Genomic DNA, 25,883 nt, shown 5'->3' on the forward strand with positions numbered 1-25,883 from the left:
AAAACATTGAAGGTGGACCAAAGTCCAATGAAACAAAAAGTTTACCTGTGTGTTACAAAATATTTCAACCAACATGAAATTGTATGAGATTTTTTATATCTTTATTGATTCCCACAAATTTTGTTAGTCTGCTTTGGATGTGAAGGGTTTTTTGGCCTGAGTTGCTATCTTATATTTTAGATCTGGCCTTAGTGGTTATATTTTTAATGAATTTCTTCAGCTGAGACAGTTCAATCATTTTCCAGGATATAATTTCCTAATTTTTCTACACACAGGAAAGGGTGGCATATGTTGTGTTATTGGCACCATGAAAAAAGAAGGGAGAATATTAAGCAAAGTGGGAGGACCTGAGATGGCCAACTAATATATATTTCATAAAATGTTTTTTGAACTCAGGTAAATTCTCCCAAATTAATTATGTCAGGTTACAAAGACATTAATGGTTGGTGTCCAGGAAAACATGAGATAGTAGAAATAGAGGCAGGGGCTCGGGAAGAAGAACAACCTTTGTACAGGTATGTCAATGGAGAAATATTATGGGGAGATGAAATCAAATAAGGCCGAGGGGTTATACAACATTCCTGCTAAACTGCTGAAGAGTTTAGGAAAATATGGCAGGAAATGTTTCTATGGACTATTTTGCAGCAATTATGAGAGCAATTTTGCAGCAATTTGGCCAAAAGACCTTGTAAGATCAGTATCAGTTCTGATTCCACATTTCAAGGGAAGTGCAGAAATATATAGGTAATACAGAACAATTAGCTTTATGACACACTTGATACACTATAATGGTTTTCAGCATCATCGGCAAAAGGACAGGTAGCAGGGAAAATGAATAGTTGGGGAATGATCAGCTTACGTACAGGAAAGGGAGAGGGAGGAGTGATACCATTGCAGTGAAGAGGCCACTAACAAAAAGAAACATTGAATACTATTAGAATGTATTTGCCATGTTTGTGGATTTTGACAAGATGATAGATAAAAGTAAAATGGTAGAATTTATGAAATTATTGCAGAAAATAGGAATCGATTTGAGGGATAGGAGACATATTCACAACCTGTACATGTTTAGATTTTTATTAGCTTTAGGTTAACTTATCATACTGCGTGCCACCATTAGGATTTGTAGTAGGGGTTGTTTACACACCAGGCTGCCCTTGACCCAAAGCACCTTTTCCTCCTAGTGCAGTCAGACAAAATATAATTTATTCTGATTCCTTATATTTAACCAGTAAATGTTAATGTTTTTGCATTTATGGCAAGCAGATTGAGCCTCACTTGTAATGGATCAAATTTTTTTTGGGCTTTCTGGGATTCTTTTTGAAGGCATTAGTCTTAATGGACCATTAAGGGTGAGGGCATATCTCAAAAGCTTATAAAAGGGTTTACGATAAATCGTGTCAATAATATTTTAGGTTGCATTTGGGAACTTATATCTGCGTTTTTTAAAACATAATAATTCTAACTTCTTACTCTCTTTATCTCTCTCCATATCACTAAACTATCTTTCATTTAAAGTTTCAGACAGTTTTGAAGGAAAGAAGTAAACGAATGAGGTGAATTGGTTTGAATGAAAAAGGAGTGGCCGAGAGATATAGTAGCCTGTCGTATATGATGGAGTGTCCTTAAGGGAAGGAAGCTGGTGCAAGGGGGGTTCATCCGCAGGGGCAGTATGATATCCGCAGTGGAGTATGCTACCTATAGAGGCGGCTTCTTCACCCTTTGGGGTGGGGTGACTTTATTAAAATGTGGAACCATTCATTTGTGCTCTTTAAAGCATAATAATTCTTTTCTCTAGCTCTCTTTATCTCTCTCAATTCCTTTAATTGTGTCTTTAGTTTAAAAACTAAAACCTTTTGGAGGGAAATAAAGTAAATACATGGAGTTAAACGCATTTAGGTGTGCATCCATGACGTCATCGTTTTGCCACGTCGGCGAATATAACGGGGACATGGCTCGATTTAAAGTTGCGAAGAGGCGATCACTGTTCCGCGAGGAGGAGAGAGGGAGTTGGGGGGCCTGCCGTGAATGATGACGGGCACTCAAGGCAGGGAAGGGCAGGGGGGGCGCGTTCGCCCGAAAGGGCAGGCTCCCTCCCACAGAGGGGCATGCTGCCAGGAGGGGCGGCTTCCCCTCCCAGGGGTGGGGCAGTCTCTATTAAAGGGGGGGACCCTATATTTCCGCTCTTCGATACATAATCATTCAATGTTTTTAATCTCTATGTCGCTAAGCTGTATGTTTAATTCATGGTTTAAGACAATTTGGAAGGAAAGAAAGTAAATTATCGAGGTTGGTTGAAAGGTCCCCAACAAATCCCGTCGTGCGTACTCAATAATACATTCTATCTACCTCGGTTCTGTTTTTACCTTATTACTCTCCCATAAAAACGAACCTCCAACCAGCGGTTCGGAACCTAGAGGCTTAAACCGCTACTCTTTGCAACCTTCCTGTACTTTTCAAATTCAAATGACTGCCCCGCTTGAGAAACCCATCCTGGAAGCCTAATCAGCTGCGGAGCTTCATTTGTAACCCAATGCACACAACCACGCAATGGCGTGTATTTCACAGCGGATGAAACACGGGTCGATCACCGGCAGTAATCATGCATCTTATGGGAACTTTCATACATACTACATACTTCACCCGATTCTCATTGCGAGGACAATTTTTGTAATATCATAAATTCAAATCTACACTATGTACAGATAAGGTAACATTTATAACAATATTTATTAATCTCTCCTCCATTTACCACATTTGTCTAGTCTCCAGTGCTGTTTTTTCTTTAAGTAAAACAATGAAAAATAATCTCTTATCCAGTTTTTTTGATCCTGCCATTTCTTTGCGAACTTTATTCTCACACTGAACAAAACCGGGTTTTTCAAACAATAGCTTACATTTTGCACTGTGATAACGATCAGTAGCCGAGTTTCCTCGCATTCAGTCTTATAGTTTTAAACTGTTATCCATTTATTATGTATACATTAATCAATTCTGGCGTTTTTATATTCCTCTTCATAAGCTGTTTCCATTTCAGAGTGCACATCTTCAAGTATTTCATTTTCTGTTAATTCCACGAGCTAGCTGCGTCGACAGGGTTGGGGTGTTCTGAACTCCTCGCTGAGGATTTATTTCCTGTGCGTAATAACGGTAAAAAAAGTTCAACCATCTTGGTGAATAAACGAAAACAAATCTTTATTGGCTCATATTATTTCATCATATAGGTTTCTTGCCGTTTTGTGTAAAACATAAAAATACATTGACCCATCTGGGTCGAAATATTATACAACAAGGATGCCCACAAATGTGAGCACCTCTCTGACCAAATTACCGCAACAGCATCCTTTTGAATATGTGCGGTAGAAAGAAGGAAGAATAATGTTCTAAAATGTCCAAAAAGGTTTGTTCGTCAAGGCAAAACAGCACCCTACACACACGCACTTCAAATTTCCGCCACAAAAGCCATTGCACTCCGCCCCACTACTTATTTCCTCCTTTAACTCTCCTCTTCCAGCCCAGCACCCGGACCTGAGAAGGAGGAACACATCCAAGCCAGCAACAGCCGGCCCTGACGAGGAAGTGATGCAGGAACCAAGGGACCGTCGTCGACATCCGACGATTTAAATTTAAAAAAAATAACAACGGTCTTTCTCCGTACCACTGCATTCTCAAAACATAAACATAAATGCAATTGCCAACTGAAACAATAGGAAATAAAATAAAAAGGGGTTTTTTAAAAGCAATGAGCGAGAGGAGACACAGGGTACACTGCCCAGGTTTTTCCGTTTACTTCATAATTGGGGAAATACAATGAATTCAGTGTTTGTTCTCACTTACACACTATCACTTCACTTTTATACTCTTAGTTTCAAACTTATTCACTTCATATTTACAGTTTCATGCACTAAGCTTCACACTGATACACTGCTTCCGCTTATCCGCAGCACAAATAACTACCATCCTTCCTCAGGGGGGTTGAGAGGACCGCATCAGAGTATGCTCCCGATGGACTCCGGGGCTCATTCATCCTCCTCGGCGCGGTCCTTCTCCTCTCCCTGGATTGGGATCCCCTCAGGTCCGTGGGCCAACGCCACCGTCCCTCCACATGCCCCTTACTCCCGCCTTCTACTCCACCGCTGCTGAGAATTGGTCTTCCCACTAATGCACCCCCGTCATCTGCTTGATGTAGATATCTCGCGACAGTCTGGTGACCGGAGAGACCAAATCACGGCGAAACTGCGAGTTTCTGGAATCTGGAGCCCGTCCAGGAGAGCGTCGTTCCCCACCGTGACCACCACCAATGTATCCGGCTGGATCCGCAACTTGAAGGCCCACCGAACTCGCTTCCTTCCAACCACGAGCGCCGTACCTGGACGATGTCGCCCGGCATGCAGGGGCGAGAGCCCCTTTGCGGCTGTCAAAGGGTACTGTCACCGCCTGTTGATTCCCGCAAGGTGTGCCATGCCACATCCAACTCGCACGCTGCCGCCGCGCCCGCCGAGTGTAGGAGACCTCGCTGTGCCACCGCTCTCCTTGCGATGAGGACCAGGTCACCGCGTGCGTTAGCACATAAATTGACGCACAGTCCACGGAGAACGCCGTCGTCTCTTTCTTCGTCAGAGGGCTGTAAAGTACGGGCTTCTAGGCAAGATTAAAGAGGATCTGCGACTGGAGGTACGTACTTCTATCTCACCTGTGACACCCGTGGGCGTCCCAACGTCGGTCGTAGTGCTCCTCTGGAGGTCCTCAATGAAATCCACCATCCCTTCCGAGATGCCCAACTCTGCCAGCATCCTCAAGATGCGCGGATGTGGGACTGATGGGAAGACATCCGCCAGATTGAGCCACCAGAAAGCTATCTCTTGCCTGCTCCTGGCGGTCTGGCGTACAAAGTCGTGCCCCATGCAGTCCTCCGAAGCCCTTCTGGAATGTAAAGGAGGGCCCTTCGGCCATTGAGGGCCCAGGCCATGACGTAATCCGCCAGGATACCGGTAAATATTTAGAGGAAGTAGCGCCAAGGGCGATCGGCGGGTCTCTGAATCCCGTCAGGCCGGGTGTCGTGTTCTTCTCAGGCGTAGTCGCCGGATCACTCCACAGGGGTGGTTGTGGCCCTCAGTAGTTCATCACTTACGGCGATTAAAACGGGGGAGGTGGGGGGGGGGGAGTTGGCGTACAGGGCGGTGATTCTGTTCGAGTTTCCGTACTCGGAGGAGTGTCATTCAAAGTCCTCGCGCACTATCTCATGAGGTACCCTGCACCGGGGTTTGAAGTCTCCACATATTCACCTGAATACCTTTCCCTTGCTCAATTAGTACATGAACTGTTGCTCCGGAGGCGTGAGCACCCTGTTTCCCTGACTCGCGAGGGAAAAGACTTCAACGGTGTCACGACTCCGACTGCTTTAGCAGCAGCCTCACTGACTAGACCCGTTCGCACTCGACCCGCCACCCCCGAAACTCCGTAATGTCCATCGCAAAGCCTAACTCGATCAGCCACCGCAAATAGTCGGGGGTGCACTTCGGGTGATCCGGGGAGGGTGGGTGCACTTCCACGGCTCCGGGCACGTCGTCCACGATCGCAGTCTGGCGACTTTCCTCCGTGACCCACACGGCCCTCTTCTCCGCCCGGGAGATGGGGCATACGCTTCATAACACGGAAACAAGGAAGCTGAAAGGCGTTTTGGTCCAGGGTTGAATATTTACAACTGTACGATGATTAATCGTTGATATACGTGTAGCTGCTAATTTTTTATTGTAACAATTAAATTTTCTTCGTTTTAAGTGTTAGCATAAAAATAATTTGATCTTTTCTTTCTGATTCAAGTACATTTCGTCAATTCTAACCCGAAAAACCACAGTGCGTCTCATACGGTGGGAAATACGTTACCTCCTCAGATGCGCGCCATATCGCATGTTCTAATATTTTTAGTCGTCATTGGGGAGCATTCGTTCTTGAAGATAAACACACGCACACACACATATATATATATATATATATATATATATATATATATATATATATATATATATATATATATATATATATATATACTATATATGATATAGCTACTAAAAATACTTCGTGCATTTAAATGGTGACTTGAGTGGAAGAAATGGTGAAAGTGAATAAAACATGGAAAACATGGGATATTGCGTTGAGGGAGGAGATGAAATATCTAAGTGAGACGCACTGCCTACGGAGAAAAATATCTTCATCGTATCAGAGCCAAAGTAAGGGTTTTAAAGTGTGTTGGGAGAGAAAATTTTGCTCAAGAAGGCCAAAGTAGAGATCGGCATATTAAGGACTTAACTTACTTCCTCTAACGCAACCTTTAATTTGCATGTGGTGCCTATTGTCGATTTCGAAATAATTACGCTTGAGGAATGAATTAAGTAAGTTGTGAAATGAAATTTGCACTAAGGACTTGTGGAGCGGGGCGTTTGGAAAGCAAATATTAGAGAGACCTTCTTCGTATGGGATACGATTATATAGGGAGGTTAAAACATTTAAAGTGGCAATAATGAAGTTTATATTGTTGGGAAAACAGAAAGTATCAAAATTCCTTAGAAAATGGTGTCTTTTATGTATGTCAGTAAATTCAGAGATGAATTATGTTAGAGAGTTACGGGAGGAAACAATCGGAATGTTCACTTTATGAATTTTTGGGAGAATGTAGAACAAAGGGATGCTGGGAATAGATGGGGAGAGGATTGAGATATCTCCATCAGATAGGCCTTCACTGTGTCTTTAAGAATGGATATGGCATTTTTTTGATACAGCTTATTCATTTTGCAGGGATTTGAAAAGCCAATGAAAATGAATTGGGGAAGAAAATGCGTGGGATGAGGGATCGGAGAGGATTAAACGGGGGCACACAGCAGGTGGATGGTAAATTATTGAAGGAAAATTTGAAATATTGTTTCCCCCGTCTTCCTATTATCCCCATGGATTCAATCCACCCCGATCTCCCCTTGCTCTCTCCCCACTTCCATTTCCCCCTCCACCTACATTCCTCGCAATCTGTCATGCAGCCATTCAGGAAATATTCTTTGTCTGATGAACATGGCCTCACCCTCGTTACCAATCCTCTACTTTATTTTTCTAATAACCCCTTATTGCCCCTCCATATTTGTGCCAAAATTAGTCTGGTGTGTACTACTTTCCTTCCATACACCATAGCGGTGGCTCGCAGTACATAAACACATCTAAAAATATCTACAAAAATATCTAAAAATCGTTATATTATTTTATTCCTTGATTGTTGCCTGGCATACCCAACAAAACGGGCGGCGCATTATGAAATTATATGCAGAAGCGTAAACTGGGTTAACAAAAAAGAGTATCAGTAATTCCAAAGAAACTGCGGGAGATGCCGCACCAGTAACTTTTAACGGAGTCATCCGCTAATGTGCATTTCAATGCAACAATTTCAGAGTGTAAAAATCATTCGCCTTGACTGGGATTCGAACCCAGATCCCTCAATATCTTCGATATCCTCTTCTCTGAAATTGTTGCATTGAGTATCAGTAATATTAGGAAAATCATGAGTGAGGGAAAAGGTCAAAAAGCGATTGGAGAAAATTGACTTACATAAAAAAGGGTCAGCGAAGCCGCAAAAGATACAGCAGCAAATGTTAAAATTTAAAGGATATAGAGCAACAGACCGGAAATAATTGGTAGATAGTAATCAGTTAAGACATTTCCGGGTAGCATGATCATCCGGCACAGTTTCCGAGAGCGCCTGTGGACTTCTATCACTAATTTTAACTCAGAAAGTTAGGTGTCCGATTCTAAAAGTTAAGTTACGGGCGGAGAATTATGAAAGGAAATGCAGAAGCGTGATCTGGGTTAACAAAAAAAAGTATCATTTATGTTAGAAAAATCATGATGGTGGGATAAGAGCAGAAAGCGATTGGAGACTTACTTAGAAAAGGGTTAGCGAAGCCGCAAAAGATACAGCAGCAAATGTTAAAATTTAAAGGATATGGAAACTATGAATCACGGATGTGATGTTTAGAGAGACTAATGGGGTAGCAAATGGAAACATGTCAACACTGAATTAGCAGAAGAAAGTACAAAACGGTGCAAACCAATTGAGACAAATAAGAAATAGAGGAGAGTAGCGTGGAGGAAGACCCAGCGCCAAGGTATACAAAGTTAACATAAGTACGATGGACTTATTACACTGCACAAGGACGTTAAATAAATACCACGAAAAGAGAAGATATGATAGGTGTCTACAGTCAGAGGTACATCGGGAAATATACCAGTTGAAACAGAATAGACCCAAGTGACAAGGAAGGAGTATGTAAAAAGACCGCATGGTAAAGAACGTTGGCCAGCATGCATTAACATAGAGAGGGAACAGTGCTGCATCCTAGTTCGAAAAACGTAAAGGGTACATCATGAGAGGACTACGGAAATGTAATTTTGATATCCAACGATAGTAGTCTGGTTATTTGGATCATCAACAATACGCATGTACAGCAGGAACTTGATTCCTTTGGCAAACGTGACTTAGGGTTTTGGAAAAGGAGCCACATTAAAAACCAGCAGCACCTGTGATAATGGACATCCTTACCTTAAACCTCTACTTTACACGGCTTATCCAAACTCTCCTACCACCACTCACACCTAACCTAACTGAGATATGTACAAGTTGTGGATTAGCGTCCTTCATTTCCATTCTACATTCAATATACGGCAAAGTTAACATTTTCTAACTCTAAACTTACTAATCTACTTAAAGTTAACTTTTCCTAAACCTTAAGTCACCTTCGCCAAAGAAATCAAGTTCCTGTTGTGCATGCGCATTGTTGATGATCCAAATAACCAGGCTACTATCGTTGGATATCAAAATTACATTTCCGTAGTCCTTTCATGATGTAGCCTTTACGTTTTTCGAAATAGAATGAAACACTGGTCTAACAAAATATTCCAACCTAAGTCAATCGTAATAGATTCCATGAAATCACGCCATACATTATCTTCACCCCACGTTTTCAAAAACCTTTAAGAAATTCCGCAGAAATTATGTGACCACTACGTCGTTAGATGATCCCATCGTTCTTAATTCTCTCGATATAAAATCGTAGATCATGCATTTACTTAAACTATTTTATTTTATTCAGTATTAGTCCGAAAACAGCGCATTTTGGCCTTTACATCGAACTGTTAACAACGATAACAATGGTCACACATTGACAAACACCCAAGCCCTAGATGGAGGGAAACACCCAGGCGGGAATCTAACCCGCGACCCTTGGAATGGCAGACGAGGACGTTACCCCGCCGCCACCGGGGTCAACTATGTTCATTGCGTTTTATTCACTTTTTATGTTAATGCCTGCTGGCGAACGTTCTTAACCAAGTGGTCCTTTTCAATACTTCTTCCTTGTCACTTGGGTCTGTTGTGTTTCTACTAGTGTTTTACCTGATGTACCTCTGACTCTAGACACCGATCATATATGCTCTTTTCCTGGTATTTATTTAACGTCCTTGTGCAGTGTATTGAGTCCACCCTTCATCTAAAAACCTTGTGTACCTTGGCACATCGTCTTCCTCCACGCTGCTTCGTTCAATTTGTTATTTGTCTAAATTTTTTTGAACCGTTTGGTACTCTCTTTTGCTTGGTCAGTGTTAACAATTGGCATTTGCTACCATAATCAATCTCTCCCAGCCTCTCATCCGTGATTCATGGTTTTCATATTCTTTTTTCATTAACACATCCTGTTGTTTCTTTTGCGGCTTTTGTTATCTCTTTTCCTAAGATGTTAAGTAAGTTTCCTATCTTGAAAAGGGTATAAAAATAAATTGTAGATGTAGGTCGGGAAACACTCACGAAAAAGAGGTTCAATTAAAGGTTTACCGTTCACCGTATCTTATAAAGATTCCTTTATAGTAATGATACGAAAATATTTTATCCACTTTGTATGATGGAAAAATGTATGAGGGGATTAAATTCAAGTAATAAAGTATGGAAATAATGTCACCTTCTTTAATCCATCATTTGCTGGGAGATAAACTTTTAATAGGCAGCGGGGATACTTTGATAGTATGTGCGCAAGCCAATTTTCTCAAATTACTGTCTTTACATACTCTATCATCCCCCATGCACGGGAAATGGTTGCTGTTTTTATTAATTTGTAAAATATGCCTTTTCTCAGTCCGAGTTAAGCAACAGAACCGAAATAATTGGTAGATAGTAATAAGTTAAGACATTTTCGGGTAGCATGATCATCCGGCACAGTTTCCGAGAGCACCTGTGGACCTCTATCACTAATTTTAACTAAGAAATTTAAGTGTCCGATTCTAAAAGTTAAGTTACGGGCGGATAATTATGAAAGGAAATGCAGAAGCGTGATATGGGTTTAAAAAAAAAGTATCATTTATGGTAGAAAAATCATGAGTGTGGGAAAAGAGCAGAAAGCGATTGGAGACTTACGTAGAAAAGGGTTAGCGAAGCCGCAAAAGACATAATAGTAAATGTTAAAATTTAAAGGATATGGAAACTATGAATCACGGATGTGATGTTTAGAGAGACTAATGGGGTAGTAAATGGAAACATGTCAACACTGAATTAGCAGAAGTAAGTAAAAAACGGTGCAAACCAATTGAGACAAATAAGAAATTGAGGAGTGTAGCGTGGGGGAAGGCGCAGCGCCAAGGTATACAAAGTTTTAAGATGAAGTTTGAACGAAATACACTGTACCAGGCCGTTAAGAATACAAGGAAAAGAGAAGATATGATCGGTGTCTACAGTCAGAGGTACATCGGGCAAGATACTAGTTGAAACAGAATAGACCCAAGTGACAATGAAGGATTATGTAAAATGTCCGCTTGGTAAAGAACGTTGGCCAGCAGGCATTAACATAGAGAGGGAACAGTGCTGCAACCTAGTTCGAAAAACGTAAAGGCTACATCATGAGAGGACTACTGAACTATTATTTTGACATCCAACGATAGTAGCTTGGTTATTTGGATCATCAACAATACGCTTGTACAGCAGGAACTTGATTCCTTTGGCGAAGGTGACTTAAGTTTTAGGAAAAGGAGCCACATTAAAAACCAGCAGTACCTGTGAAAAGAATAGGAGGGTGTTCTTCCCATTTTGTAGATATTTAAAGGCCTTTGATACAGATTAGGACAAAAAATGTTTACTTTGCCGTATATTGAATGTAGAATGGAAATGAAGGACGCTAATCCACAACTTGTACATATCTCAGTTGGGTAAGGTGTGAGTGGGGGTAGGAGAATTTGGATGGGCCGTGTAAAGTAGAGGTTTAAGGTAAGGATGTCCATTATCACAGGTGCTGCTGGTTTTTAATGTGGCTCTTTTTCCTAAAGCTTAAGTCATCTTCGCCAAAGGAATCAAGTTCCTGCTGTACATGCGTATTGTTGATGATCCATATAACCAGGCTACTATCGCTGGATATCAAAATTACATTTCCGTAGGCCTTTCATGATGTAGCCTTTACGCTTTTCGAAATAGAATGAAACACTGGTCTAACAAAATATACCAACCAAAGTCAATCGTATTTGATTCCATGAAATCACGCCATACATTATCTTCACCCCACGTTTTAAAAAACCTTTAAGAAATACCGCAGAAATTATGTGACCACTACGTCAATACATGATCCCATCGTTCTTAATTCTCTCGATATAAAATCGTAGATTATGCCTTTACTCAAACTATGTTCATTGTCGTCTTATTCACTTTCTATGTCAATGCCTGCTGGCGAACGTTCTCTACCAATCGGCCCTTTTACATACTCCTTCCTTGTCACTTGGGTCTGTTTTGTTTCAGCTAAAGTCTTACCGGATGTACCTCTGACTCTAGACACCGATCATATATTCTCTTTTCCTGGTATTTATTTAACGTCCTTGTGCAGTGTATTGAGTCCACCCTTCATCTAAGAACCTTGTGTACCTTGGCGCATCGTCTTCCTCCACGCTGCTTCGTTCAATTTGTTATTTGTCACAATTTTTTTGAACACCTTTTGGAGCACACCTTCAAGTACTTAATTTTCTGTTAATTCCACGAGCTAGCTGCGTCGACAGGGTTGGGGTGTTCTGAACTCCTCGCTGAGGATTTATTTCCTGTGCGTAATAACGGTAAAAAAAGTTCAACCATCTTGGTAAAAAAGCGAAAACAAAGCTGTATTGGCACATACTATTTCATTACATAGGTTTTTTGCCGTTTTGTGCAAAACATAAAAATGCTAAACAACACGGATTCCCACAAATGTGGGCACCTCTCTGACCAAAATACAACAGCAACCTTTTAAACCTTTACGGTAGCAAGAAGGAAGAAAAATGTTCTAAAATGTCCAAAAAGGATTGTTCGTCAAGGCAAAACAGTACCCTACACACACGCACTTCAAACTTTCGCCACAAAGGCCACTAGACTTCACCCAAATAATTCTTCATTCCCACTCTCTTCTCTTCCAGCCGGGCACTCGGACCTGAAATGGAGGAACACTTCAAAGCCATTAACAGCCGGTTTCTGAAAAGAATGTGATTGAAGTGCTTAGGGACCGCCGTGAGCATTCGACAGTTGAATTGAAGGAAATAAAAACGGCTATTTTCAAATCAACCACATTTTCTAAAGATAAACATAAATACAATCGACAAGTGAAATGATTGAAAATAAAAAAAAGAAAAGGAGAGCTTTTAAGAGGTGAGCACAGGGAGGCACAGAGAATACTTCTCAGGGTTTTCCGTTTACTTCAAATTTGGGGAAAAACAATGAATCCCATTTGTTATTACTTTTACACTGTCACTTCAAATTTATGCCTTTACTGTAGATTCACTCGTAGTCTATTCTTATTTACGGTTTAATGCACTTAGCTACACAATCATTCACTGCTCCTGCATATCCACAACAGAAAACATACGCTCCTTCCTCAGGGGGGTTGGGAGGATAGCTTAGTCCCAGAGGATGTTCATGATGGACTCCTGGGCTCCTTCATCCATCCCCTTCTTGGATTGGGGCCCTCCGTCGTCCGTGGGTGGACGCTTCCTTCCATCCCACAAGCCCCCTGCATCAGTGTTGGCCCCTTCTCCGCCGCCACTGACCCTTGTCCTTCCCACTGTCACGTATATATATCACGACAGTTTGGTGCCAGCGTAGACCATCTCACGTTGAACACTGTGGATTGGAGTTTCTGGGATCTGGAGTCAGTAAAGGAGAGCGTCGTTCCCCACTGCGCCCATCACCAATGCATCCGGCTGGATCCGCAGCTTGAAAGTGCACCGAACTCGCTTCCTTTCAACCCCAAGCGCCGTACCTGGATGACCTCTCCTGGAGTGTAAAGGCGAGGACACTCTACGGCTATCAAAAAGCACTGTCACCGCCTGCTGTTTCCTACAAGGTGTGCCATGCCAACTGCAAACGCACGCTGCCACCACGCCCATGGATTGTAGGAGACCTCGCAGGGCCGCTACTCTCCTGGCGATGAGGACCAGGTGGCCGCGTACGTCAGCACACAAATTGACGTCCGGTCCATGGCTCCATCGCTGTCTTCACGAGAACGCTGCAAAGTATGGGCTCCCAGGCAATATTAAAGAGGATCTGCGACAGGAGGAACGTACCTCTGTGGTGTCGGTAGGCGTCCCAATGTCGGTCGTTGCGCTCCTATACGTGTAGGTCGATTTTGAGCTCCACTACCCCCTACGGCATGCTCAATTACGCTAGCATCCTCAATATGCTCCCAAGGAGCTGCAAGTTTTATAAATGTGACTGTAATGTCATATACAGTACCGAAAAATAACGCAAATGCCTTCAACTTGGCAAAATCTTCAACTGCTGCCACCGTACCAAGTTGCACTGCAATGAACCTAAAAATGTGCAGGCAATCACAATCCACACCTACCCCTCCTCCAGTGATTTCCTCTTCTTATGCCAAACAGGCGCATGGCCACAGTTGTCCCATAAATTTGGTGAAGTGAAGTCCATAATCACCCAAAGTATCAGCACAGCAGGCTCAACCAAATTTACCAGATGGAAGGTGTGCTGTCCTTCCAGGTCGCATAATTGTATCTAACCTACCTTTGATTTTTGGAAGAGATTCTGCTGTGGGCTCACCGAACACTCCGCCCAGTGGTAGAATATCCTACTGCAGTGCTGAGGAAAGCCGGGACACCAGAGACTCAGCTTTAGGACAGGTGATGAAATACAGTAGTTAGCCACGCAGGGACCATATAAACGAGAGGTGACCCAGAGAAAGTCCAATTATGTCTGGATTCGCCCAAATCACCATTCCCTCCCGGATATCTGCTGCATGACAAAAAATTCAATTAATCCAGTTTTCCAGATCCAATACCATCTTCAGCATTGAGCTTATAAGGGCAGGTGCCCACCTTCGGTGCCTCCCGAAGTAACATTACCGAAGCAAACTTGCTTCTTGGGGGGGTGTTTTACCAAACGTATATGCAGCAAATGGATGTAGGCCAGGTGAAGAGCAGTGGACTCCCCCTGGTGCTGAAGGTGGAAGGCTTGATGTACCTCTTAGAAGTGCTTCTGGCATGTCACAGCACCATCCAGATGAATCAATACCCAAGCAGGTGAATACCAGATTGCCTGCTGCTTTACCCTCGATATCAACCTCTTCCATTCCACCATCATCCACTCCCCCTTCTGTTCCTCCACAGAGGACTGGACCAGGAAGAAGGAAGGATTGAGCAGAAACTCCACCACCCGATAAATATAACTTTCGTATTGAAGAGGCCCGTGTAGTTATGTATGATGGCCGTGGTGGAGCTGGAGGAACACTTCGCATGTGATATATGCTTAGGCGTATATCGAAGAGTTTCAGTCACAATTTTCACTACTTCCGTTCTCACATCAAATATTGTCATCTGCCAGAAAAGGAACTTTCAAACTGTGGCATTGTTGTTGGTGACAGAATGGCAGTCCATTCTGGAGGAGGTGGGAGACACCCACATATGAATACCACACTGCCAAGGAGAGCAAGTCAATCCCCTGAATGTGAGCCTGACAGAGGGAGTGGAAGAAGAACACTTTTAACACTTGCTTCTTTGCCACACATGTGATGCTTGTTTTGATGAGAAGAGGAGGTTGAAGGATCGCATAATGGAGCATCACTTAGGGTCAAACAGGCCCAGCCTTCTTCGTCAGTATGCATCAGCAAATCATGTGTTTCCTCCTACTATAGCCCATATACAGGGGCGCACCCAAAAGTGGTAGGACTGATTTTTTTACAAGAATTTTATTGACGATATACTTACATCGACTTAATAATCTTCAAAGTATGCTCCTTGAGCTACTACACACTTAGTATAACGTTGCTCCCATTCCCCGTACGCCCGCTGGAAATTTTCTTTGGGGATGCCGTTGATGACCCTCGTCGAAGCCTCTTGAACGGCCTTTATCGAGTCAAAACGTCGTCCCTTGAGCTGTCTTTTCATCAGGGGGAAGAAGACGAAGTCCGGTGGTGCCAGATCGGGAGAATAGGGCGGGTGCGGCAACGTGGCAACGCTGTATATGGCCAGGAGCTGTCTGACGACGAGCGCGCCATGGCATGGCGCGTTGTCATGATGAAGCACCCAGCAGTTTGCGATGGCCGGTCGGACTCTTTTCACGCGTTCTCGGAGGTGGGTGAGCACCTGCACGTAAAAGTTCGCATTCACAGTCTCCCCTGGTGGGACAAACTCCTTGTGAACCACTCCATGACGGTCGAAAAACACAATCAACATCGTTTTGATTTTTGATTTGTTCATACGAGCCTCTTTTGGACGTGGGGACGCGGAAGTGTGCCATTCCGCGTATTGTCTTTTCGTTTCGGGGTCATATTGAAAAACCCATGTTTCATCACCAGTTATCACATTGTTCAAACAATTTTCATCTCGGTGCAAATTGGCTAACACTTCTTCGAAAATGCGCACACGCGTTGCCTGTTGGACGACACTCAGAATTTTCGGCACCATCTTGGCGCACACCTTGCGCATGGCCAAATTCTGTGAAATAATGCGTTGGACGTTGGATGCAGACAGACCCAACTGGTCTGCAATTTCTTCACTGGTTAAGCGTCGGTCTGTGTTCAGCAGTGTCCTCACTCTGTCCACATTCGTGTCGGTTCTTGCCGTCGACGGCCGTCCGGAGCAATGGTCGTCTTCAACGAGCTCCCTACCCTCTTTAAACAACTTGTGCCACTCAAATACTGTGGAACGGCTTAAGGCAGTGTCCCCATAAGGTTGCTTGATCATATCGAGGGTCTCAGTTGCCGTCTTCCCGAGTTTCGCACAAAACTTCACGGAATAACGTTGCTCTAAATTCAGATTCATTTTGTTTTTCGACGCGGACAAAAAACTTGCTTCACTAAAAACGGTAACCTCACTCAACGACAGCCCGCAGGCGACTGAGGTTGAAGTCGGTCTGTTGCTAAGAGCCCCCCCCCACCTTACCCTGCCAAGCAGACCCCCCTCCCCCGCTCCGTTCGCACCAGAGAAAATCAGTCCTACCACTTTTGGGTTCGACCCTGTATCTACACCCACTCCTAGATCTCATCCATCTTCTCCTATACCTAACGCTTATTTTTGTGCCTACTGTGCCAATCGGTTCTCATGAGCTGCAGTCAGGAGGTGGCATCGTAAGCTTCAAGAGTCTTTATCTGGTTCTCATCACTGTTACCTCCGTGAGGCTGCAGAGGACACCCCAGAAATGCCCTTAGGTGAGACGCCCACATTTGCTTATCTTGAAGGCTTACCATCCCATATGTCCTCAATAAATAAAGAGTTATAACACTTATGTTCACCGTGTGGTGAGAGATTTCCCACTCTCTTGGCCCTTGAAGAGCATGCTGAAGAGCATAGATCACGTCGTCAAGCCAAGGAGCAGTAGACGAAGAAGAGGAGGAAGAAGATGCAGAGTTAGTCAGAACTGCTGTAGCTGAAGTACCACTATCGACTGAGAGCCCAAGGCAGTCTGAAGGAACTAGGCAGCAGCTCTATCGCAGAGAGATGAGGAAGAATTCAGATACACCTGTGGGGTATGCCAGAAAATGTTCACTAACATTGTCAATATGTGCCGACATGAATGACTTACGCATGAAGCAACTCAGGTTATAGCCCTAGGTCGGAAAGTAGGAGCGGCATCAGCAGAAAAGGGTCAAGCGGGTTGTAGACGCAGTCTAATATTTTAAGAACTACTGTCAGAGATTGCGCCGTATAGAGAAATCAAATTTAAGAAATCATTAGTAGATCACAATGTTCCCAGTAATTTGACAAATCAGCTATTAGTTAACTACTCACCAAGCTATAAACCCACGGCACAGTCTAACATATCCTGGGCTGGATTAAAGACAACATAAATGGTTGAGTACTAATAGCAGTAATAGTTAGTGTTACCTCTAATGCAGCAGTGGTCTTTTCAGGTGGTCCTTAGTGAAGTATTCTCAGATATCTTTTATTCCTTCTAAACTTTCAAGACATCAATTCCGTGGTTTTAATCTTCAGGTACGAGTAGAGAACTATCGCCGGGATTCCAACGAAGGAAGTAGTTATCACAATTCTCGGCCCATTTCCTCACCGTAGGCCATCATGCGGACTTAATGCCGCAAATGATGTGACAGGAGAGGAAGGGGAAACGGATGGACATCCGAGATCAATAAGCCATTCTGACTAGTGTACAAAGAGAAGAAAAAATCACCATTTTCCTTTCCATTGCCTCCTCACAGACATTCCACAATTGCTACTTAAGAACCTCTACCCCGAACTCAGTGGCTAACCGCCATACACCAAACTTTCCCCATCCCTTATCTCGGTCACCCGATATCCGTTATACTGAGGATAACGCAGATTTAGCAGATAACCCAATGTCTATAAAACGGTTGTACGACAGGTGGCAATTCGAATTAAACATAAAAAAGTGCGTAGTTAAGACTTTTGAAAAAGAAAAATACCATAAGGAACGTTTTCTACACCAGGAACACGGAAATGCAAGGTGTGATCTGATTAAATAGTTTTACATTTTTATATAATACTAAAGGTCGTTATTCTCACTCACGAACTCTACTGAGTGAAACATATGCTTTATTTGGACTAGCTAACTACATTTGGATATATCAGAAGAGTGCTGGAAAAATGCGATGAAAATATTAAAGAGAAATGTTATCATTCACTCGTTATGCCTCATTTCTAGTATGCTACTTATCAATGGGATACTTTTGTATTTCGATTAGTTGCCGTATTGGATCGCGTACAGTGCAGAGGAGCTGCCTTTGGAAAGCGTGTTTATGAGAACATGTATAGTGTATCAAAATTATTAGAGAATATATGTTTAAAATTACACATGGAGCAAATGTTAAATTACAGATTAAATCTCCTTCATAAATTGAAAGGATACCTCTGTAGCACTGACGTTGAAATGTATTATTTGCCCCATCGTGCAGTAGCATGAGAAAAGAAGTCAATAAAATTCGAGATATTATTTCCACGAAACTGCAGGAGAATTCGCCACAATAACGTTTTAAGGGTGTCATCCGCTAAATATGATTTACTATGGCATAATTTCAAAGTTTAAATATCGTACACGTTGACCGGGTTTCGAATTCAGATCCCTCAATATGCGAGTACTTTTACCACTTGTTCTCTAACACTCCGATAATTAACTCGAAAGGTCAAGCATAGAACAGATACATGAAGATTTAAAAAATTATAATGACTATATGAATGATTAATTTTTATCAATGATCGCTTTTGCTATTATTTAATTTCATTTACGACTTTAAAGACTTGTGTGCCACCTGGCAATGTCCTAATGCACTGCATGAGTATATGTTGTAAAAAAATCTCAAAGGAATAATAAATTATATACAAGGTAAAACGTTTGTTTCATTCCACATTTGGTGCTGCCGTGAAGCTTCATACGCGTAGGGCCAACTCGAAATCTGAAAGCATTCAATATTAAGTAGTATTAGAGTGTCGCAGAGGCAAAGAAAAGGGTACTTTTAATACAAATTTCGTCAATATCAAAATACTATTCGAAACTAAGCGTCACATATAAATTAAAACTAATGCTAAGCTCATGGTATCTTAAGTGGGAAGAGTGCCAAACAGTATTGCGTTTAAACTTGGAAGTCGTGAATCATCCGTTAGAATGTGGTCACAAGAAAACTGTATGGCGAGTTCGCCCACCCCCGAATGAGATGACTAAAGAACTTAGGGAGCAGAATGTGGATTTAGTGGATAGATATGAGTAAAGCGATTTACATTTATGTCCTCCTAAAAATAGACAAAACTTCGAATGAATCTGTCACTTCAATAAAAAAGAAAGTTAATTAGGAACCAGCTCTTGGCATTAACGAGGGGTGGTATGCTGTTGTCGTCTTTTTGTAATGTTTCTCTTTGAAGAACTCCAGACGTAGAGTTAAAATTGAGCCTACCTGATTGTTTTTAATGTGATATTATCGATGTACCACGTATAATTAGAGATGTCAATATGTAAGATAAAAAGACAATCTTAGCATTGTTTAACTTTAAAAAAAATGCTTTCCCTAACATGGAGATTAAAAAAAGAATATATATAGTAATTATTAAAATCATTTTAACGTGTTCGGATCAGAGTTCACTAAAAGTTCAATATATATTTGAATGAAAACCTTTGAAAAATAATAAATATATACGAGTGAAGTCAGAGATGGCAAAAACTATGGAAATTATGTAATAGTTGCGGAGATTGAGAAGTGGAATTACCCTATATGTTGGCCAATAACACGAACTTATATTGTTCCAAAATCTTCTCTAAAATTAGCCTACGTCTCATGGGCCGGGGGTGTATGGATATAACTTCGAATAAAAAGCGCAAGTTAATTCGGCGGGAAGATACTACCTATTATGAAGGGTTAAATTCTAACATATAACCAGTTTTATATATGGAAACGTTTATTCATCATAGAATACCAGAAAGTCGACATCAATGCTCCTTAATCTTTCCCGAAGCTATATACAATAAGGTTGTCCCATTCCTCCTGGAAATGGCTCACAAGGTCATCAACTAGATATCTAAATTTTCCGTGTTTAGGAAACGGTTACACATGCCAAGTGATACAAGCGCATATCACGACTCACACAGCTTATCAGAAAACAAATAGCTGCCAAGAACGCTACACTATTATTTTTTACTCTTCAAAATAGGAAACAGACAAAAGTAGCAATGAAAAATATTACTTAAAACTCCAAGACAACAACTAATCAAAGTGACGACCACTCAATTTCTTTGGGTGAATATTCCTTACAAAACAACTTCCGAGAAAACGCTCATCCTCCCTGAGCAAAAACTCAAAGCAAACTGCTATAAAAACACATTAAAAAACAATCTACGATTCCACAAAGACAAAATAGACATGATGGAGTAAGGTGGAGTTAAGGACTCCGATGCTTTGACTGCAATGCCATATACATTGAGATGAGGGGAAGAATATTTAATATCAGAATTAAAGAGCAGCCTCCTCACAAAAAATAAGCGTTCCCCTAAACAAGTATGAACACGCAATCATCACAGTACTTTCCAAACCAGGAATTTGTACATAGAGATGAAAGGTTAGGAACACCTAAGGCGTTACAAATTACCAACTGTGCGCATTCGAAAGGGACCCCTCTGGTTGACATAACCCGTTATCTTCTCGCATCCGCTCTCCGCCCTATTTTATCAATTACCTCAACAATAATCCTCGACCGCCCAGTAGCTGAGTGCGATAGCTGTCTGCAAAACACTCCCACCGAATGCCTAAACGGGTAATCGCTTCAAGCCCTCACTCCGCCTACTTCTTCTTTTACAGGAGAAATTTTATGTAGTTTAAAACAATTACAAATGCTAAATTGAGAAGCTACCGCCATTTAAAAAGTGAGCACAAAACTTCCAAGTTTCAGCCTTCTTAGTGCTCCTACGTAAACCCACTCTCATTTGAAAACACTGTCAAATCTACCGCATCCGAGTCTTTTTTATTGTATAAAAAGCATAGTTTTCCTGCAGAAGGTGAATAAAAGAACAAGCAGTGCTATTTTTGTTAGAATGTTTTAAAATGAAAAGCATTACGCTCAATTCGCGTTCACGATACGAAATTAAAAAAAAAGAAATAGCTGCAAGAATCAATACGCGGCAAAATTATTTGTTACACTTCACAATAAGAAATAGACAAAAGTAGCAATGAAAAATATAACTTAAAACTCCAAGACCATAACTAATCAAATTGACGATGGGCCCGTTTCTTTGGGTAAATATGTCCTGCAAAACTACTCCCGAGAAAAAGCCCATCCTCCACAAGCAAAAACTAAAAGCCAACTACTATCAACAAACACATTTAAAAACATTCTGCGATACAACGAAGACTAAATAGACATGATGGAGCAAGGTGGTTACGAACTCCGTTGCGATAAAGATAACTGCGCACATTCCATGGAGGCCCCCCTGTTCGACGCATCCCGTTATCTTCCCGCACTCCCTCTCCCCCCTATGTCACCCATTACCCCCCAACAACCCTCGACCGCCCAGTAGCTGAGTGCGATAACTGTCATCAAAACACTCCCACTCAAAGCCTCAACAGGTAATTGCGTCAAACCCTCACTCCACCCGAAGCGGGTTATTCTTTTACAGGGAAAATGTTCGGAGGTTGAATGCATTTACAAATACTATATTGAGGAGTTACTGTCATTGCAAAGGTGAACGCAAAACTTGCAAGTTATAGTCTTCTTAATTGCGGCTACATAAATCCATTTACCCTTGGCAATGTTGCCAATCCACCGCACCAGAGTTATTTCAATTTTCTAAAAAGCATAACTTTTCTGCTCGAGGTGAAAAAAGCAGACAATACAATTGCTTTTCTTAGAATATTTTTTAATAATCAAAAGCAGTACGTTATCAAAAGAACATAAAATAAAGAGGAAACTCGTAAAAAATCTAAGTAACTGTTTTACATTTTTGTAAATCTCCCTTCTTATGTAGAGCATTTTACCTCACGTTAGAGTTTAACCTATTACCTCAAAATTTAGGCAATTTTAACAGATATGAATATTGACTTTTCACCTCCAGGATTTAGTTAAACCATTGCATCAAATTTATAAAAAGAAGGATCAGCCCATGACTGCCCATTCGGAAATTGCGACGTCTTCCGCGTTTTTGGAGCAGAAAGCTTCCGTGGCGTGTTATTTCCTGTGAATAGTAACCTATTCAGCGGATTCCAGAGCTGCGTGGCCCGGACGTCGGCAGGTGCTGCGTCGGCTTGGTGCTCATTGACGTCACTCTGCCAAGTGACTATCTTTAGCCCTTTTACCTAAAATGGTGTGATCCACCAACAAAAGCAAGCATAGTGCAGCGCGATGAGCATTACTGACTATGGCAATAGGCACTTCGGTTTCTTCACAAGTCCTAAATAGGAAAATGACGGCTGCTCAGTATGCTTTGCCAGACGTTTAATATTATTATCTCATTAGTTTATCCACTTGAGACAATTACATATATTTTTACAATTTTCATTGATACCAGTTGTGACGGCAACAGTCGCATAGTTTGAATGATATGAATTTTAAAAAAATTCATTCAGAAATCAAAGGTCAGAAAAACAGGATGCTGATATGTATTTTTGAAAAATGTTTTTAATTAATATCTCATTATTATTTCATCTACTTTGGACTATCAGATTTATTTGTTCATAATTATAGGATACTTGCTTTGCAAAACAAATGTAAAAAAGTGAGCGATTATATAGGGTGAAACACATAACATAAGAGCATTTAACATCCTCGCAAACTCTTACGCAAATATTTCCGTCGAAAAATTAAAGATTTTGTTACATTTGTGGATTGTGAGAAAGCTAAGGCGGTGAAAATGAGCACCGAGCAGATTTCTTGTCCACGGCAAAAGTTAGAAGTTCATTGAAAGTAATAATTGTAACCAATTTCCACTCTGCCTGGCAGTAAACTCATATTAAAACTGTTTAGCCACCAAAATTCTCAATTGTATTACGCGCTCATCGGATTACTACGATTTAAAATCATATTGAAGGCATTGATAAATAAATGATGAAATTTTGACGACGTATGGGACCTGACCCTATTCAATGACCTGCGGTCTATCCTTTCATCGAGATAGAAACTTCTTCAGCTCTCTGAGGTGCAAAATGCGGTTCAGGCAAGGCAGAAAGTAGCGCGTAGGACGCTGAAACGTATGGATATTTAATCCCAAAATCATTTACCAAGGGGCAGTATTTTGGATTTCAAAACTACCTTCGGGTATGTCCCTCAAAAACCCTTTCGCAAAAACATATGTAATCAAGAAAAGAGTGCAAAATTGATTTGAGACTCCTTGTCATATCGCAAACAAATAGCAGTCAAAAACGGGAATGCAATTAACAGGGGCAGATCTAGCTTCGGCCGTCCCTCAGGCAAGTGAATTATGGACGGCATTATTCTTTATACAAAATAATGACACAAATTCACCTGTTATTAGCTACCTAAGTTTTTTGCAGGCGAACAGTTGGTTTACACGTTTTTAAGGGCCCCATTAGATTTCGAGATACTCTCTGGTGATTTAGAAAAAAACAGAAATGGCGGGGATTGGGATGTTGCGTTGACTGATGTACTTCCCATCCCGAAGGCCTAGGGTAAGGCATTTGCTAATGGACTGGTTTCTCACCCCGATATCCCATGTTCTATTCCTGAAGGTGGCCGGTTTTCCCAATGGTACTGATTCTTATTGGCCCTTCCTTCGTACCCTGAAACATCCTACCCCTTCCGAATTACTCTCGTATGCCTTATGGCGCAAATGACTTGTGCTCTCGATCGCCTCCCCTGATACGTAACTACTGTCACTAACATTTGTGCCTGGAATCGGGATTAGAACGAATTGGAAATAAATGCGACGTTTTGAAATTTTGGAAATAAGATGTAATGAGTAGGACAAAAATTACACAATAGAGCTTCCACGACAGATCAAGTTAAATATTTGGGGGTAGTGCTTGCTTCACGCTTTTAACGGGAATCATTTCTGCATACATACGAAATCAATTGTAAATACTGCGTAGTGAATTCGTGGGTGATTGTTGTGTTGAAAACTTTTAGCAATGTTCGAAAAACAGAAGTTTAACACTGACTAAAAGTGATTTATTATGGCCTCACACTAATTTAGTAAGTTAGACCATAAAGATAAGGGAGTTTGACTCATATAATGATAGGTTTAAATATTCGTTCCTACTATAGACAATCAAGAATGGTAATATTAAAAATATGGAATCAGTATAGTAAAAAACTTTGACGACAATGCCACGCCCTCTGGGTAATGGGGAGACTATTTAACATCAGCTCAAAAGAGCCACGTGCTCTAAAAAACTTGTTTCTCTATCGCTATGAACACGCATTCACCACAGTGCTTTCCAAATAAGGATTCTAAATATAGAAATGATAGGTTCAAGGCCACTTGCGCTTGAGGCATCTAAGATAACCAGCTACAAATGCGCAGTCCAAGGAGACCACCCTCTTCCATATACATTGGGTTCAAGATGAAAATATTTTCCGCTTCCTCATGGTTCATTGCCTTATAAATCGTCCTGAGATTCAGCTTTATCTATTTTTCTTAATTTGTAAGAAGATTTTAGTCGGCCATAATCACTTATAGAGAGAAATACTCCCGAAACAAATAGCAAAATGCTGTCATTCGAGAATGTTACATGTTGAGCGCAATTATCAGGCCGGAGGGATCTTAAGTAACAACCACAAAAAAGAAGCAGTCTGAGCAAACCGTTTAATAACGGGCTTGTGTTAACACTAAGAGAAAAAGGTGACACGGTGATGTCCGTGGTGAATTGTGAGGAATTCTCGGCAGCGTTCAGTCATTACACGGTAAGCCTCTTCACGCGGTAAGTGTGAAGAGGCTTATTTTAAGCATGCATAGTAAATGGAGGAGTTCTTGCCGCTTAAAAAGTGGACGCAAAACTTGCAAGTTGTAATGTTCTTAGTTTCTCCTACGTAAACTCATGCTCCTTTCCAAAACGCTGCCAAATCCATTGCTTAAGATTTATTTCTATTTTTAAAAATGCATATTTCTCCTGCTTAGGTGAATGCAGAAACAGACAGTCCTATTGTTATTGTTAGAACAATGTTAAAACAAAAAGCCTTACATCATCACCCGAACTTAAAAATAAAGTCAGCATTCGTTTGAAACCTACATAACTCATTAAAATGTTTACGCTTTCCTAATGGATATATTGACTTTTTACTTCAAACGTATAGTTCAAACTATTGCTTCAAATTGAAAACACCGATCATTAGCCCAATATTGCCCTTTCGGAAATTGCGACGCTTTCCGTGTTTTTTGAGCAGAAACCTTCCGTTGCGTGACATTTCCTTTGCATAGTTTTTACAGGGTGGCAGAGCTGAGTGGTTAGGGCCTGCTAATCGTGCGTGGGCGGTCTCTGCGGCGGCTCGGTGCTTCTCTACGTCCCTCGGCCCGGTGATTAACCCTCGCCCTCTTCCCTTAATGGCGTGCTCCACAACATAAACAAACGGGGTGGAGCACGATCAGCATCACTGGCTAAGGCATTAGGGATATCCGTTTCTTCACCTGCGTCCAAGATTTAATTCATATCTTAACTTCTATTGACCATTTGAAAACTTATTCATAATGTTAGAAGGTTCACGTTTTTATCTCAATTTGTAATTGATGACATAATTCTAATATAAATACCTTATCTCATGCGTCCGAAGTCGAAAAATGTGTGCTGCTCAGAATGTTCTGCCGCACGTTTTTCATTAATATCTTGTTAGTTTATGCCTATGGGCAAAACAATTTCCTAATTTTATGGATTCAAGTTATAAAGTAAATAGTTCCATTGTTGAAATGTTAAGGAAAAACATTCAGTCAGACATCT

The 25,883-nt window shown here is 41.5% G+C and overlaps 1 long non-coding RNA gene across 1 annotated transcript in view; it reads left to right on the forward strand.

Moving 5' to 3' along the window:
• LOC139686114 (uncharacterized) overlaps window positions 1-3,539 on the forward strand; it is a 61,475-nt gene extending 57,936 nt beyond the window's left edge. The window contains exon 3 of the long non-coding RNA XR_011700299.1: window positions 3,515-3,539. This is a non-coding gene — a long non-coding RNA (uncharacterized lncRNA). The remainder of the gene's footprint in view (window positions 1-3,514) is intronic.
• Window positions 3,540-25,883: the final 22,344 nt, after the last annotated feature.

Source organism: Hetaerina americana, unplaced genomic scaffold (genome assembly GCF_022747635.1).
Source record: "Hetaerina americana unplaced genomic scaffold, ioHetAmer1.1.p SCAF_13, whole genome shotgun sequence".
Classification (NCBI taxonomy): domain Eukaryota; kingdom Metazoa; phylum Arthropoda; class Insecta; order Odonata; family Calopterygidae; genus Hetaerina; species Hetaerina americana.